The sequence below is a fragment of the Thalassophryne amazonica genome, chromosome 6 (assembly GCF_902500255.1).
Source record: "Thalassophryne amazonica chromosome 6, fThaAma1.1, whole genome shotgun sequence".
NCBI classification, from domain to species: Eukaryota; Metazoa; Chordata; class Actinopteri; order Batrachoidiformes; family Batrachoididae; genus Thalassophryne; species Thalassophryne amazonica.
This window is the reverse complement of record NC_047108.1, coordinates 11,368,630-11,385,499: the sequence shown is the minus strand read 5'-3', so window position 1 is coordinate 11,385,499 and position 16,870 is coordinate 11,368,630. Positions and strand designations below refer to the sequence as shown.

The following is a 16,870-nucleotide window of genomic DNA, read 5'->3' as shown; positions in this document are numbered from 1 at the left end:
GTCACGGTCCATGAAGTGGGACAGGAGGAGCTGCTGGGGTACGAGCCCACGTCACACACATTTATTCCCCGACAAACACACCTTAGTCACAGGAAAGGAAGTATCCACATTTGCAAAATAACTTTAACATTTTTAAGGACAGTTCTATTAAATCCATGTCAAAGTTCATAGAACTTCAAGCTGTCAATCATCCTGTCAGAAAATTTATCTTGTCTGTGAGGCGGCTGGTGGAGATTGTTCATATCAGGGTGGAGTTTGTCTCGGCGGAACACGCAGCATTAACTTTTGAGTGCCAGTCAGATGTGAGTAAAGGGGACTTTGTCCATAACGTCCCAATAAACCACGGAGTCATCATAACTAATGCATTAGTCTCTCCTGTCCGTTCTGCTTTGGCGTGCATGAAAACAATAATGTTGGGAAAGTGTAGTGACACGGACCCACAACGGGGGGCGCAAATGATTGGACAATGAAAGAGTCGAATATGAACACTTTACTGTTGTGAAAGAGCACAACAAAAACACAGAGGATTACAGAATTTGAGCAAACAGTCAATCCACAAAGGTGACGTGTGGGCAGGCTCGAGGATAGAAGACATCTGTCCTGAGAAGAACCGGAATCACACGATTTCCTCCGCCACCGAACCTGGAGAATACTGGAGCCGCCAAGTTCCGAGTCCCCAGGTGGCCACCGTCTCCGAGTGTCGGATCTGGTACTGCTGGCGAGGAGCAGAAACAGTCATATGTGGGTGCGTGCACACCCAGTAACAACAATGGTGGGAATTCCACCTCCACCTCTAACACACACTCGTGCAGCTCCTGTCTAACCACTTATCTGGTTGGGGTGTGAAGCGAAGCCGTCGCTGATCACACCAAACGCCAATCTCTCAGATAGGGAACACCACAGGAAAGCGGCTGCAAAAAGAGTTCAGACTAAGACACAGTTAAGGCTGAGAATATTACCTTCACAGGTAGATGATATCTCGGCAACGAGGTGGAGATGACGTCCCTTTTTTATGGAGTGGAATGATGAAGTGTAGATGGATGACAGCTGTCATGAGATAATGAGTAACAGCTGTCACCCCTGGCTGTGTCCGTGGCGGCAGCGCCCTCTCGTGCCTGAAGCCCGCACTTCAGGCAGGGCGCCCTCTGGTGGTGGGCCAGCAGTACCTCCTCTTCTGGCGGCCCACACAACAAATAAAACATTAATACTCTATAAACTCAAACCCCCACAAATGGAAGGTTATTTTGTTTTTTTAGTACCGCAGGAAAACAAAGCATTTTATAAATAACAACTCAGAGACACGTCTGGATGCTTTCACGGCTCTTGTGGGCTTCAGGCCAACGGGTTCTCCTTGGTGCGTCCTCATTTCAAAAAGGACGGAGTGCTCGGGGCTGGTGTGTGTAATGCCTCTAAGAATACACCCACTGATCCCGAATCATCGGGAAGGTCCCACAGCTGCAGCGGCATCAATACGTTGTCAGCGCGAGGCTGCTCTCTGATCAGCGCTGCAGCTCTAAGATGCTTTGTGGCTCTGTGTTCTCTTGCATTTGAAAGGGTTGAAGGAGTTCAGTGCTATCTCTCCATGCCAAGTAGCCTGACTAATAGTGCACTCAAAGCTTCTTGAATGTCAGCGAGTACAGCTCTCGCTTCCTGGAAATCCAGACGGAAATAGTCTGCAAAGTAGCGGACAATAGAAGGCCACAGATGGAGCTGAAAACATGTCTAGGAAAAAAATTTTAAAGGCTGCAATCTCAGGCGGGATGATGGAGCTTACAGCAGGAGTCCTGGAAGCAAAAGATATCGCTCAGGTGGTCTGAGAGGAGAAGTTTAAAAAAAAAAATCAAGAAATATCTCAATATGAAATGGGTTTTAAAAAAACTGCTTTCATATTTTTATAGTCATTCATTCATTTTCTGCTGGTTATCTGAGTCTGGGTCACAGTGACAGTAGACTAAGTAGCTCATCCCACACTTCCCTATCCTTGTACAAGTCCTGTATCTCTTCTAGGGGGATCCCAAGGCATTATAATCCCTCAAGCGTTGGTTCTTCCCAGTTGGATGTGCTTGTAAGACATGCGTCGGGAGCAGCTACACCGGATGCCCAAACCACCTCAGCTGGCTCCTTTCAATGTAAAGAAGAAGCGGCTCTACTCTGAGTCCCTCCCAGATAATCGAGCTTGTCATCCTGATCTTGAGTGTAAGCCCAGATACCCGAGGGAGGAATCTCATTCCTGCTGCTTGTATCCATGATGTTGTTCTTTTGGTTATTACTCATAGTTCATGACCACAGGTGAGGATGGGAGTGTAAACTGACTGAGTCTCACCTTCTGGATCAGCTCTTTCTTCACCACAATAGTCCAGTACAGCGTCCGCAAAACATCACACACAGCCCTCGTCACCGCATCCGTCACACTGAAGAACCGCCACAGGCTACTGTATAGCAACTGCCCCTACAGACATCTAATCCATCCCCACATCTCACTATGTCATTATGTTCTTCCTATGTTTTTGTAAATCACACCGCATGGTTACTAGTGGTGACATGTACTTTGGCTGAACTCTTAAATTTTTCCCCCTTTATTTGGCCGTTAAATGCAATGGATATGAACCTGCAGAGATGTTCATTTATCTCAGCAATAATGTTCATGTCTGTGGGATCTTGACCTTGGAGACCAAGAGACGCCTGTGAGGAGCTTATTTGTCTGCGGGAGAATGAAGATCCAAGTCTTTAGGGTCCCGATGCTTCCTGTCAGCGACTTAAGACAATGACTGGATGGCTGTCTTAAAGGATTCTTTGGAGGATCACTGAGAGGACTTTGTGTCAAACGAGTGGTTACTTGGGGAAATTAAGACGAGGAGCATTGCCTTGTAAGGGAACATCACCTTCAACATTTTGGCCATGTGGCGTGTTTCTCTGTGCATGATCCAGTACACAGGTGGCAGTGTTGAGGACTTCAGTAGCTGGAGAAGATCGAGCACATGGCCACACTTCACCTGGCTGCTGCAGATAGATGCTTATTTCAGAAATGTGGGGATGGATGGTTGTCTGCCTGGATGTTTGCCACCCAGGATCCAATGTGGCTTTTCGGTGTTGTGGATGCGGCAAACGCGCCATCAGTGCCTTGACAGATTTGAATGACACTCAAATGTTTGTCTCTGCTGTCCTCTCACCCACTTGCTCTAATATGCACAAACTCAGCTCTTCCTGCATCTCCAAAAATAAATGAGATTATTGTAAAGCACATCTCTAAAATCAGAATATCACACCCACTTATGAAGCACAGCCAATGACTGAGTGACAGACCATAACAAACATTATTATGGTAATATCTGACTTTCTTTTCAAAGACCACTCAGTGTTGACAAACCGCCCAACTGGGTGGCAACCTGCCTCATCTGGCAACACTGACTATGATTAGTGCCTTCTTGTGTTGTCAAGGACGAGCTAATTATAACCCCATTACACTCAACATCACAGTCAGAACACATATTGACAATCCTGATGAGACGAGTCCAGATGTGGCACCAGGCCAGTCACACACTCCTTGGACAAGTCAACTGTCCTGCATTACTGCATAATTAAATGTCAGGTGTACTCAGCCAATCATGAGCTAGAAAATACTAGAATTGAGTAATCGGGTGTGCTTGCACAGGAGCATCTGGCATCAAAGTATGGTTGTTATCCAGGACCCAAGGTGGTTTTTTGTGTAGTGGATGCAGTGACTCATGGTATCGGCATGAACGCAGCTACATGAACGCGGCTCTGTTGTGTTCTGCCTGTTTGCTCCACTGGTACGAAGCTTACGAAGTGACATGAGAGGCAACGCACACTTATTTAGTGACTTGGGTTTAATTTATCAGATACCAGTCCACAAAAAACCTTGATTAGACCCCCGGCATCAATAATTTGATTATATTATTTTGTCATTTTATGTTATATTATATCATGTTAGCATATATTATATTCAGCCCAGTCTCGCCTTTTTTTTCATGCTCCCGTCACAAAATTATTCAAATTTTTGTGACTTTTTTTTAACTTACTATTACTAACCCCTCTCCTACCCCCAACCCTATCCATAACCACCCCTGACCCCCCCGCTTCACTTTTAATTTTGTGCAACCATCACGGAATGTATTAGAATGAATTTGTGCTGCTGTGACGAAAGTGTGGCGCTTTTTGTGACAATATGCATATTTCGTGCTGCTGAATCACGACTTGCTGTGAGACTGGGTTGATTATATTACAGTAGCAGAAATAGCATTGGAAATAAATGCAATGACCAATCAAGGTTTCTTTTGTGGGTCATGATGATTCAAAGTAAATATGTGTGAATCATAACAGTGATTATGAAATTAGTGAAAATCAGGGGGAAAAAACATTTTAAAAATAGGTATGGCAAAACTTGGGCTATTATATTTATTGATGTGTCCAAAAAAAAATAATACTTGTAGCAAAGGCTTAATTCGTGTTGTTTTGTAGTAACATTAAGATATTTTTAGTACGTTTTGATTATCTTATTTTTCATTTTACTGTGTCACGTTCTGTATTGTATTGACTTAGAATAATTAATATAATGCTTCAACACACTCCAAAACAGTAGGTGGGGATATGCACCTCTAAAGCTAGTTTAGGGTTCACCAATAAACATGAAGAAGGCATTTATTTAGTACACATTTCATTAGTATTTATTTCTCTAAATGTTAAGTTTCTTTTCAGACTGTAGCTGACAGTGTGACCAAGGGGAGCGTCTTAAGGCAGTGATTCATGATGGATGTAATCGCTCATGTGTCTTGAAAGGACACCATGTTTTAGGAGACGTAGCGATGCTAATGGCTAACATAAGCGTGACTGAATGGGTCGTCTGTGAGCATTTTATTACATATATTTATACCATAAAGTATTTGGCTCTGTAGTTTTCAGTCGAGTGAGGTGGTGACTTATGCACACAAAAAGCTGCTACACCGGACACATACAGAGCTGCATGAGCTGCTGTGAACACACACACACGGAATCACACAACCACGCACATACGGATTTCATACTAAGAAGTAAGTCCTATCAGCCATGAGGCCCGCTGGTGCCGTTGCTTACCTCCGGATTCGGTAGCGTCAAGCGGATAAGAGTCTACGACACCCCCTGGATGGTACGCCAGTTGGACAAAGGCTACTTGCCTAGCTGAGGCCAGTAGCCATTTACAGCTGGGTGGATTGGCACAATGTAGATTAAGCGTCTTGTGCAAGGACACAGGCGGGTAGAATGACCCAGATTCAAATTCAGGTCTACATATTGGCAGGCCGGCTCCTGATCCACTCAACTACCTGCTCTACTTTCATAGTAAGGATTTCATTCTGTTATATTGTATTATATTATATTACAACCCAAATTCCAATGAAGTTGGGGTGTGGTGTAAAATGTAAGAAAAAACAGAATAAAATGATCTGCAAATCCTCTTCAACCTATAATCAATTGAATACACCACAAAGACAAGATATTTAATGTTCAAACTGATAAACTTCATTGTTTTTGTGCAAATATTTGCTCATTTTGAAATGGATGTCTGCAACACGTTTCAAAAAAGCTGGGACAGTGGCAACAAAACACTGGAAAAGTCGATGAATGCTCAAAGGACACCTGTTTGGAACATTCCACAGGTGAACAGGTTAATTGGAAACAGGTGAGTGTCATGATTGGGTATAAAAGGAGCGTCCCCAGAAGGCTCAGCCTTTCACAAGCAAAGATGGGGTGAGGATCACCATTTTATGAACAGCTGTGTGAAAAAATAGCCCAACTGTTTAAGAACAATGTTTCTCAATGTTCAATTGCAAGGAATTTAGGGATTCCATCATCTACAGTCCACAATATAATCAGAAGATTCAGAGAATCTGGAGAACTTTCTATACATAAACGGCAAGGCCGAAAACCATCACTGAATGTCCGTGACCTTCGATCCCTCAGGCGGCACTGCATTAAAAACTGACATCATTATGTAAAGGATCTTACCACGTGGGCTCAGGAACACTTCAGAAAATCATTGTCAGTTAACACAGTTCATCACTACATCTGCAAGTGCAAGTTAAAACTCTACCATGCAAAGTGAAAGACATACATCAACAACATCCAGAAACACCGCCGCCTTCTCTGGGTCTGAGCTCATTTGAAATGGACAGACGCAAAGTGGAAAAGTGTGCTGTGGTCTGACGAGTCCACATTTCAAATTGTTCTTTAGAAATCCTTTACGTTGTGTCCAAAGACGAGAAAGACCATCCAGATTGTTACCAGCACAAAGTTCAAAAGCCAGCATGGTATGGGGCACACATCTGTGATGGCACCATCAATGCTGAAAGGTACATCCAGGTTTTGGAGCAACACATGCTGCCATCAAAGCAACGTCTTTTTCAGGGACGTCCCTGCTTATTTCAGCAAGACAATGCCAAGCCACATTCTGCACGTGTTACAACAGCGTGACTTCGTAGTAAAACAGTGCGGGTACTAGACTGGCCTGTCTGTAGTCCAGACCTGTCAGCCATTGAAAATGTGTGGCACATTATGAAGCGCAAAATACAACAACGGAGACCCCGGACTGTTGAACAACTGAAGTCATACATCAAGCAAGAATGGGAAAGAATTCCACCTACAAAGCTTCAACAATTAGTGTCCTCAGTTCCCAAATGCTTATTGAGTGTTGTTAGAAGGAAAGGTGATGTAACACAGTGGTAAACATACCACTGTACCAGCTTTTTTGAAACATGTTACAGGCATCCATTTCAAAATGAGCAAATATTTGCACAAAAACAATAAAGTTTATCAGTTTGAACATTAAATATCTTGTCTTTGTGGTGTATTCAATTGAATAAACGGCAAAAACTGCCCCTCTCAAAATAAGACAAATAATCTTAAATCTAGTCAAATTGTTTTGTATTAAGCAAAAAAAATCTGCCAATGGGGTAAGAAAAAAATTGCTTGGTTAGAATTCTCAAAACTAGCAAACATTTTCCCAGAATAGGACATTTTTCTCATGTAGAAAATGCTCGACAAGATTATTTTTCTATTTAGACAAAAAATAAGTGAAATTTTCTTTAAACAAGTCTTTTTTACTTTCTTAGATATCAGTTTCTGCAGTGTATAGGTTGAAGAGGATTTGCAAATCAGTGTATTCTGTTTTTATTTACATTTTACACAATGTTCCAACTTCATTGGAATTAGGGTTGTATATTATATTATATTATATTATCCATCCATCCATCTTCTATACCCGCTTACTCCAATTAAGGGTCCCGGGGGCTGGAGCCTATCCCAACAGTCATAGGACGTGAGGTGGGGTACACCCTGGACAGGACGCCAGTCTGTCGTGGGGCCACATGTAGACAAACAAACATATTTACACTCGCACACCTACAGACAAATTACAGTTTGCAGTCCACCACTTTGGATGTGGGAGGAAGCTGAAGCACCCAGAGGGAACCCACGCAAACACAGGGAGAACATGCAAACTCCACACAGAAAGGCTTCAGGTGGGAATCGATCCCATGACCTTTTTGCTGTGAGGCAGCAGTGTATATTATATTATATTATATTATTAATTCATTTATCTCCTACCGCTTAGTCCAATTAAGGGTCGCGGGGGTCTGGTGCCTATACCAGCAGCCATAGAGCGCGAGGCGGGGTACACCCAGGACAGGACGCCAGTCTGTCGCAGGGCCACAAATAGACAAACAAACAGTCACACCCACACGCACACCTACGGACAATTTTAAAGATTCCAATCCACCTAACACACATGTCTTTGGATGTGAGAGGAAACTGGAGCACCCGGAACCCATGACCTTCTCGCTGTGAGGCAACAGTGCTAACCACTAAGCCACCGTGCTGCCTATATTATATTATATTATATTATATTATATTATATTATATTATTATTTGAATTTAAATTTTTAAATTTGAATGAAAATAAATACATTTAATTAATATTGAATTTAAATAAAGCTTTTTCATCTAGACACATTTTTTTGAACATTATGTTGTGGAACATCTAGAACATCCTTCACTCTGGTCCTGTGTTGCTCAGTAACACTCCATGGGTTTCACTTTCAGCCGTGAACATGAGACATGCTTAAAGAGTCCAACTCCAAATGTTCATGGAGCTGTAAAGAGATAGGATTAAAAAAAAGAGACACTCAAAAGGGGAGATACTTGACAACAACGGAAAAATAGTCAAATTGGATTTGGAGAGAACAAAAGCTGCAGGCTGCTGCTCTGAAGAAGTGTCACGGTGCCTGCAACACATTAGTTCACAGAGCATGTAGCCACAACTGTATGGGGTTAAATCCCATTTCACACTGTCTTGTCACATCCCTTTGTTTGGGCTTTTCGTGTTTCCTCTCTCTGGCACCAAAAGCCAAAATAAAATAGCTTTTTAATAACATAACAAAAAGCTCACATTTTGCAGTTTTTGCTGCAGGATAAGAAAATAATTCTGTGCAGCGAGAAAATGCTGTTTATTTCTAATGTGCACAAAGAGACACTTGACAAAAATCACCACAAAAACTGGAACAAGTACAACCAACACCTCTAACACCTAAAATAAATTAATAATCCTCAGTGTTGCAGGAAGGACTGTGTTTGTCAGCAGGATCACTGGCGAGTTCTCATAGAACGTTTCATTATTATTTCGCGGTGCCAAATCCAATATGGCACCACGCCATATTGGATTTGGCGCGGTGCACTCTGGGATTGTCTGCCTACTCAAACGTGTTATAGACATTGTGATCCTCAGGTGTGATCTAGTAATTAAGTCATAAATCCCAGCTGAATCCAGTGGTGGGCACAGTTTTCGCTAATCCGCTAACTGCTAATTATCAAAGCTAACATTTTCATTAGCGGATTAGCGTTCCAGATAACTTTGAAAACCATCAGCGGACCAATTAGTTTAAATTTAGCTCTGATAACTTTTAGACCGCTAACATATTTTTGAGGGCATAGTGAATAAAGCTTAACAGTTAAAAACACTTGTAAAGTCTGAAATCAAAGATTTTAGTGCCTGTCTGTTACATGTTTTGTAGCAGACAGCCATGAATGGTAGAGCTCTATCCTCTGCAGGCAGAGGAGAGCTGACTACCACAGAGAAAGGAAGAGGGAGAGAAAAAAAAGATAATTTCTCTTCACACCATACAGACCTGCTGGTCATTTCATTGGAGTCTTGCACAGGCAGATAGTTTTGACTTGTGGTTTGACTTATTTCAATAACTATAAGTCAAAACTGTCTGCCTGTGTAAGACTTCAGTGAAATGACCGGCAGGTCTGTATAGTGTGAAGTCTCTCTCTCTCTCTCTCTCTCTCTCTCTCTCTCTCTCTCTCTCTCTTTCTCTCTCTCTCTCCCCCCCCCTCCTTTCTCTCTGAATACCAGGTCTCTTTTGCTGAGAGAAGGCTGATCTGAGACAGAAGTGCTGACTCATTGTGTCAGTAGCTGCCGTGTCCTGAAGTCAATACTGAAAGTTATTGGTTTATCTTTTATCTGTAACTTCCACTAAACGTTTTAGGGATTAATTGGCTTAGCTTTATAAAAGTTAACTTTTCAGTTAGCAGATTAATTGAAGCTACGTTTTTGGTTAGTTGTGCCCACCACTGGCTGAATCTAATCATCACACACATTTGTCATGCCAGTGTGTGCCTGAGCCTGAGACTGAAATGGGTGGTTCTGATTATTATTATTGTTGTTCTCCTTTTACACGAGGGACCATTACTTCATCTTTCTGGCGAGCCAGTAACAGCAGCAGCATTTGGAGGAATGATGCTTATAATCAGTCAAGTCCCACAAAAACACAGATGATTTTTTTTTCCTTTGCATGAGGGACCGTAACTTCACTTTACGAACCGGCGAACTAGGAGATATTAACCCTCTTGGGCTGACGCCGTCGTATACGACAGCTAAGACCAAGCTTTACTAAATTATAAATAATTTTTAATGATATGAGATAGAAACTTACTTTTTTTGCTGAAAAGTTAACTCCGCGGACTTTCAAGCCAGCCATCAGCCATCTTTGTACTCCTCATAGAAGCTGTGTGATGACGTACGCAATGTGTGTGTCCAGTAGGAATTGGTTCACCGTCACATGGTTTTCCAAAATCCAATCGTAGGGCAGATTTACCTCACATGAAAAGCCAAAGATCATTTTCAGGAGTGATATGTTACTAGTTGGCCCGTTTGAATAGCCCCCTGGGTGCTCCAATGAGTACATACTATTAGTACATACTCAGTGTGCCCTGCGCCATTACGCACAGCGATCAGTGAAAGACAGAGCAGACGGAGAGCCTCTGATGACAATCTCACATGCTCCATCAAAGAGTGTGTAACTATCAGGATTGCTCCACTAGCTTGCATGTGAATGTTACTGGATAACTCTGTCGCTTTCTCTGCGTAAAGCACTGGTTACCATATCAATGGACAACAATACACATAGACCATTTTGTATATATTGTTCAAAATGTGCATTTGTGTTTATTGTTTGAACCTTTTTGTTGTACAGTCTTTCACACAAGACCTCAAATTACCTTTATAAAGTGTCAAAACAGTTATTTATTATAGTTCGCTGTGTGTTTTGAATAAATATGTGTGGAAAATTATTTTTCACTTTATTTTTTCCTTGCCTATTTTTGATTGTAAACCTTTATTACACTTATAAAACACAACAAAAACATATATATTCTGAAAGCACATGTTGTCCTGAAAAAAAGAGACATAAAACTTGATTGTGGGATGCAGGAGGAGCTGTTAACAGCAATAATAAAACATTTATGCCAGGCGAGTGAACTGTTCAAAAAATGCCCTCGGACCCCAGAGGGTTAATGGTCCAGTCAATGACAGAGAACCTTCGTGCACCCCCCCACAGAAAAGGCATGTTAATGAGGAACGAATAAAAATGTACGGTGTGAAACAGCAGAAGATTCTCTTTTCTTGCCCTCAACAACAGACAAGTGCCCCGGTAGCGACTTTAATCAGCAGAAAGGTGAGTCACAAATGACATCTTTAAATGGCTGTGATGGAGGTTGGTAAATAAATTGTGGACTTGCTGCTTATGAATCAGAAGCAGTGAGTCCACAATAAATGTAAAGAAATTATCATTTCCCCACTACACACCCTCAAAAACAAAATAACGGCCCAACCTATGCTTGGTGCTGCCTTATTTATGGTATACATTATCATGACTGAAATCATAAATAGCAGAACAGCACAAAGAGTTACTGTTGGTGGCTGCAAATTTACAAGTGCTGCTACAATGACTGATATGTGGTCTATCAGATCATACATGACGATGATTAGATTCAGCGGTGTTCTATGACTTAATTACTAGCTCACACCCAAGGATCACAATGTCTATAACACGTTGGAGTAGGCGGACGATCCTTTGTTTGTCCCCAAATGATCCCAGCGTGCACCGCACCAAATCCAATATGGCATGTCCGTGTAACTGTCTATTCAGGGCTATCAGATATCAATACTTTACCACAGCGCCCTCTAAAGGCAATTCATAAGATGAAACTTGAAAGTGACACTCGAAAACAGTCAAACACCAAAAATCTGTAATGTCTAGTTGGAACAACTGTTTCCATTCACATGGAAAAGCCACTTCCACAAAAACATGAGACACAGTCTGTGTCAACAGGTCAGCTCCCGAGTCCCAACCGTCAAGCTCAAGACTGGACCCGGTATTCAAAGTCTCCAGACTGGACCGTGGCTTTTGCTACATTCCATTGTACTTGGAACTTGGTACTTGCAATGGAACACCATTCAATTCATAATTCTAATTTGGAAACACGGCAAGATCTATGTAGACCGCGGACACTGATCTGATTTTTTAGCAATATGGCGGCAGATGACGCGTTTTACACAACAAAGGTATCAGACAGGTATTGACTTGAGTTGTGGATGTCGGCGTTGCAGTCAGTACACCGGTGGGTCGCAAACTCATAACAATCCTCCTCCTAAGATGGCGGATGAAAATATGGTGGAAAGTATCTTGAATGGCCTTAACCACCCAAACATAGAGATCATCCCTCTTCTCCAGAGGAGATGCACCTAGATTCTGGCCCACATGAGGTTCATTGGTCCTCATCTAGCCAATATTTCAGAGCTGAATATGCCATCGTTTTTACAGAGTTACTTACTTTTCAGACCCACTTGCCAACTAATGGACTTGATTACACCTTTACTTTGCCTGCTAATTGCAGGGAACAGAACCACTGTTAATGAGTTTTCTGTATGATTATAAATCACACACAGGCACACCTTCGACAGCCGATTTAATGCACTTTCTTTTAGCGCGTTTCCACCCCTGAGGTCTCTGTCTTTAATATTCTCAAGCACACACAGGATCAGTCTGCTGTGTACAATCCCTGGCAATAATTATGGAATCACCGGACTCGGAGGATGTTCATTCAGTTGTTTAATTTTGTAGAAAAAAAGCAGATCACAGACATGACACAAAACTAAAGTCATTTCAAATGGCAACTTTCTGGCTTTAAGATACACTATAAGAAATCAGGACAAATAATTGTGGCAGTCAATAATGGTTACTTTTTTAGACCAAGCAGAGGGAAAAAAATATGGAATCACTCAATTCTGAGGAATAAATTATGGAATCACCCTGTAAATTTTCATCCCCAAAACTAACACCTGCATCAAATCAGATCTGCTTGTTAGTCTGCATCTAAAAAGGAGTGATTACACCTTGGAGAGCTGTTGCACCAAGTGGACTGACATGAATCATGGCTCCAACACAAGAGATGTCAATTGAAACAAAGGAGAGGATTATCAAACTCTTAAAAGAGGGTAAATCATCACGCAATGTTGCAAAAGATGGTGGTTGTTCACAGTCAGCTGTGTCTAAAGTCTGGACCAAATACAAACAACATGGGAAGGTTGTTAAAGGCAAACATACTGGTAGACCAAGGAAGACATCAAAGCGTCAAGACAGAAAACTTAAAGCAATATGTCTCAAAAATCGAAAATGCACAACAAAACAAATGAGGAACGAATGGGAGGAAACTGGAGTCAACGTCTGTGACCGAACTGTAAGAAACCGCCTAAAGGAAATGGGATTTACATACAGAAAAGCTAAACGAAAGCCATCATTAACACCTAAACAGAAAAAAACAAGGTTACAATGGGCTAAGGAAAAGCAATCGTGGACTGTGGATGACTGGATGAAAGTCATATTCAGTGATGAATCTGGAATCTGCATTGGGCAAGGTGATGATGCTGGAACTTTTGTTTGGTACCGTTCCAATGAGATTTATAAAGATGACTGCCTGAAGAGAACATGTAAACTTCCATAGTCATTGATGATATGGGGCTGCATGTCAGGTAAAGGCACTGGGGAGATGGCTGTCATTACATCATCAATAAATGCACAAGTTTACGTTGATATTTTGGACACTTTTCTTATCCCATTAATTGAAAGGATGTTTGGGGATGATGAAATCATTTTTCAAGATGATAATGTATCTTGCCATAGAGCAAAAACTGTGAAAACATTCCTTGCAAAAAGACACATAGGGTCAATGTCATGGCCTGCAAATAGTCCGGATCTTAATCCAATTGAAAGTCTTTGGTGGAAGTTGAAGAAAATGGTCCATGACAAGGCTCCAACCTGCAAAGCTGATCTGGCAACAGCAATCAGAGAAAGTTGGAGCCAGATTGATGAAGAGTACTGTTTGTCACTCATTAAGTCCATGCCTCAGAGACTGCAAGGTGTTATAAAAGCCAGAGGTGGTGCAACAAAATACTAGTGTGTGTTGGATGTGGAGCATTGTTTTGTTTTTCATGATTCCATAATTTTTTCCTCAGAATTGAGTGATTCCATATTTTTTTCCTCTGCTTGGTCTAAAAAAGTAACCGTTACTGACTGCCACAATTTTTTTTCTTGATTTCTTATAGTGTTTCTTAAAGCCAGAAAGTTGCCATTTGAAATGACTTTAGTTTTGTGTCATGTCTGTGATCTGCTTTTTTTCTACAAAATTAAACAACTGAATGAACATCCTCCGAGGCCAGTGATTCCATAATTTTTGCCAGGGGTTGTAAAAGACTCACTTTTGGCTTATATCACTTTTGTCCACACGTGCTCCGTCCTCACTATGAGGTAAACCCACACGTTGACCTCTACCACATACAGTCAAGTGTCTCCGGCTTCACGTCACTTCAAATTTAAGATAGTATTTTTCTTTTCCTCAGAAAGCTTGGACTTCATTTTTATAATTTTTTTAATCCCTGACCCTAACATGTTTTTGCAGCAAAATCACCTCCTTTGAAGAACTAATAAACCTTTACGTGTAGAGGAGATTATGCTGGGACTTGACCAAAGACCCCTGTGATGTTTTCAGGATTAAAGAGGAGGAAGTCAAAAGAACCAACACTTTAATTTAACAAAAAGCAAAATACAGTTGTGTCCAACATCATTTATCATCGATATCTAAAGTCAGTTTTTTGGTGCTGGCAAGTAAAAGTAAAAAAATAAATAAAAGAAAATTAACAGAATTTTTTTTTTATTTACTTTGTCACTGTTATCAATTATCTTTGAATGTATGCTTTCATATTCTACAGACACAAATGTTTATTATATTACTTATTCTGTGTCTTATCTATTTTTATTGTATGGGTAGTTCTTGCTTATCTATTTTATTTGGTATTAGTAGTAGTAGTATTAGTAGTAATAGTAGCAGTAGTAGTAGTAGTATCAGCAGCAGTGGTAGTATAATACTTCATATAATTTTGTTCTAATTTACTTATTTGCTGTGATTTACAATTTTATAATAAATATATAATATATAATGCCTTACGAGGTCTGTCCGTAAAGTATAGGTCCTTTTTATTTTTTTCAAAAACTATATGGATTTCATTCATATGTTTTTACGTCAGACATACTTGAACCCTCGTGCGCATGCGTGAGTTTTTCCACGCCTGTCGGTGACGTCATTCGCCTGTGAGCACTCCTTGTGGGAGGAGTCGTCCAGCCCCTCGTCGGAATTCCTTTGTCTGAGAAGTTGCTGAGAGACTGGCGCGTTGTTTGATCAAAATTTTTTCTAAACCTGTGAGACACATCGAAGTGGACACGGTTCGAAAAATTAAGCTGGTTTTCAGTGAAAATTTTAACGGCTGATGAGAGATTTTGAGGTGATTCTGTCACTTTAAGGACTTTTCACGGTGCGAGACGTCGCGCTGCGCTCTCAGGCAGCGTCATCAGCCTGTTTCAAGCTGAAAACCTCCACATTTCAGGCTCTATTGATCCAGGACGTCGTGAGAGAACAGAGAAGTTTCAGAAGAAGTCGGTTTCAGCATTTTATCCGGATATTCCACTGTTAAAGGAGATTTTTTTAATGAAAGATGTGCGGGCGGATTGCAGCGTCGGCTCGCAGCCGCCGCGACGCTCCGCCACAGGAAAAAACACCTCTGTTGGAAGCCTTGAGGACAAGTTGGAACATCTCCAGCTGATAAACAATTTCTCATATACTCACTCCACTGAAAGCCATCAAAAGCCAACTGGATTTTAACAAATGGTTATCAACACGGAGGTGTTTTTCCTGTGCCGCCGCGCCGCGTCGGCTGCGTCCCGACGCGCGGACCCGTCCGCACGTCTTTCATTAAAAAAATCTCCTTTAACAATGGAATATCCGGATAAAATGCTGAAACCGACTTCTTCTGAAACGTCTCTGTTCTCTCACGACGTCCTGGATCAATAGAGCCTGAATTGTGGAGGTTTTAAGCTTGAAACAGGCTGATGACGCTGCCTGAGAGCGCAGCGCGACGTCTCGCACCGTGAAAAGTCCTTAAAGCGACAGAATCACCTCAAAATCTCTCATCAGCTGTTAAAATTTTCACTGAAAACCAGCTTAATTTTTCAAACCATGTCCACTTCGATGTGTCTCACAGGTTTAGAAAAAATTTTAATCAAACAAAGCGCCAGTCTCTCAGCAACTTCTCAGACAAAGGAATTCCGACGAGGGGCTGGACGACTCCTCCCACAAGGAGTGCTCACAGGCGAATGACGTCACCGACAGGCGTGGAAAAACTCACGCATGCGCACGAGGGTGCAAGCATGTCTGACGTAAAAACATATGAATGAAATCCATATAGTTTTTGAAAAAAATAAAAAGGACCTATACTTTACGGACAGCCCTCGTATATATCTTTTCTTAGTATCATTTGTCTTTTACATTTTTAGCATATCTTCTATTTGTTTATGTGATGTTTGGTATGTTGGTCTTTATTATGGTCTTTGTTGTATTATTATTATTATTATTATTATTATTATTATTATTATTGTTGTTGTTGTTGTTGTTATTATTTGAGTTTGGGTGACCCTGGACAGAGGTACTTGGGGTAAAGAAATAAATAAATAAGAAAAAAAGAAATGTAAAGAATTAAAAACTTAAAGAAGGATGTTCAGCTTTTCCAAGAAATGAGGTAGAAAATGTGAGGGCCCCTTCACACAGTACGAATGTGGTCGAATTGCGCATGAGTTGCGCATGAAGAAGGAATCGTATGCAATACGTGTAAAATCGTAGCTGCCTCCAATGCATCGTACAACTGTTGCTACAACTATTTGAGCACACCAGCGGCTGAAAGACAGAGTGTGCACTGTGAGAGCCCATCGAACCCTCTCATGGCAGGTGTCAGCCAAATTCCAGCTGACACACACAAACATCTAACACTGCTCGCATGGCACTTAGAAAATGTGTGGCCATTCATGCTATTAGTACAAAAACAGTCAGCAGATAACTTTCACACCCTCCCCCCCGCCTCTCAACTGATCACAGAGTGACACCTTGGTCTGTGCGCTGAACGGACGGGGGCATGGCTGGCTGCCAACAGGTGTTG

General features: G+C 41.5%; 1 protein-coding gene across 1 annotated transcript in view; it reads right to left on the bottom strand.

The window, feature by feature from the left end:
* celsr3 (cadherin, EGF LAG seven-pass G-type receptor 3) overlaps positions 1-16,870 on the bottom strand; it is a 258,686-nt gene that overhangs the window by 218,871 nt on the left and 22,945 nt on the right. The gene's annotated exons all lie outside the window — the stretch shown is intronic.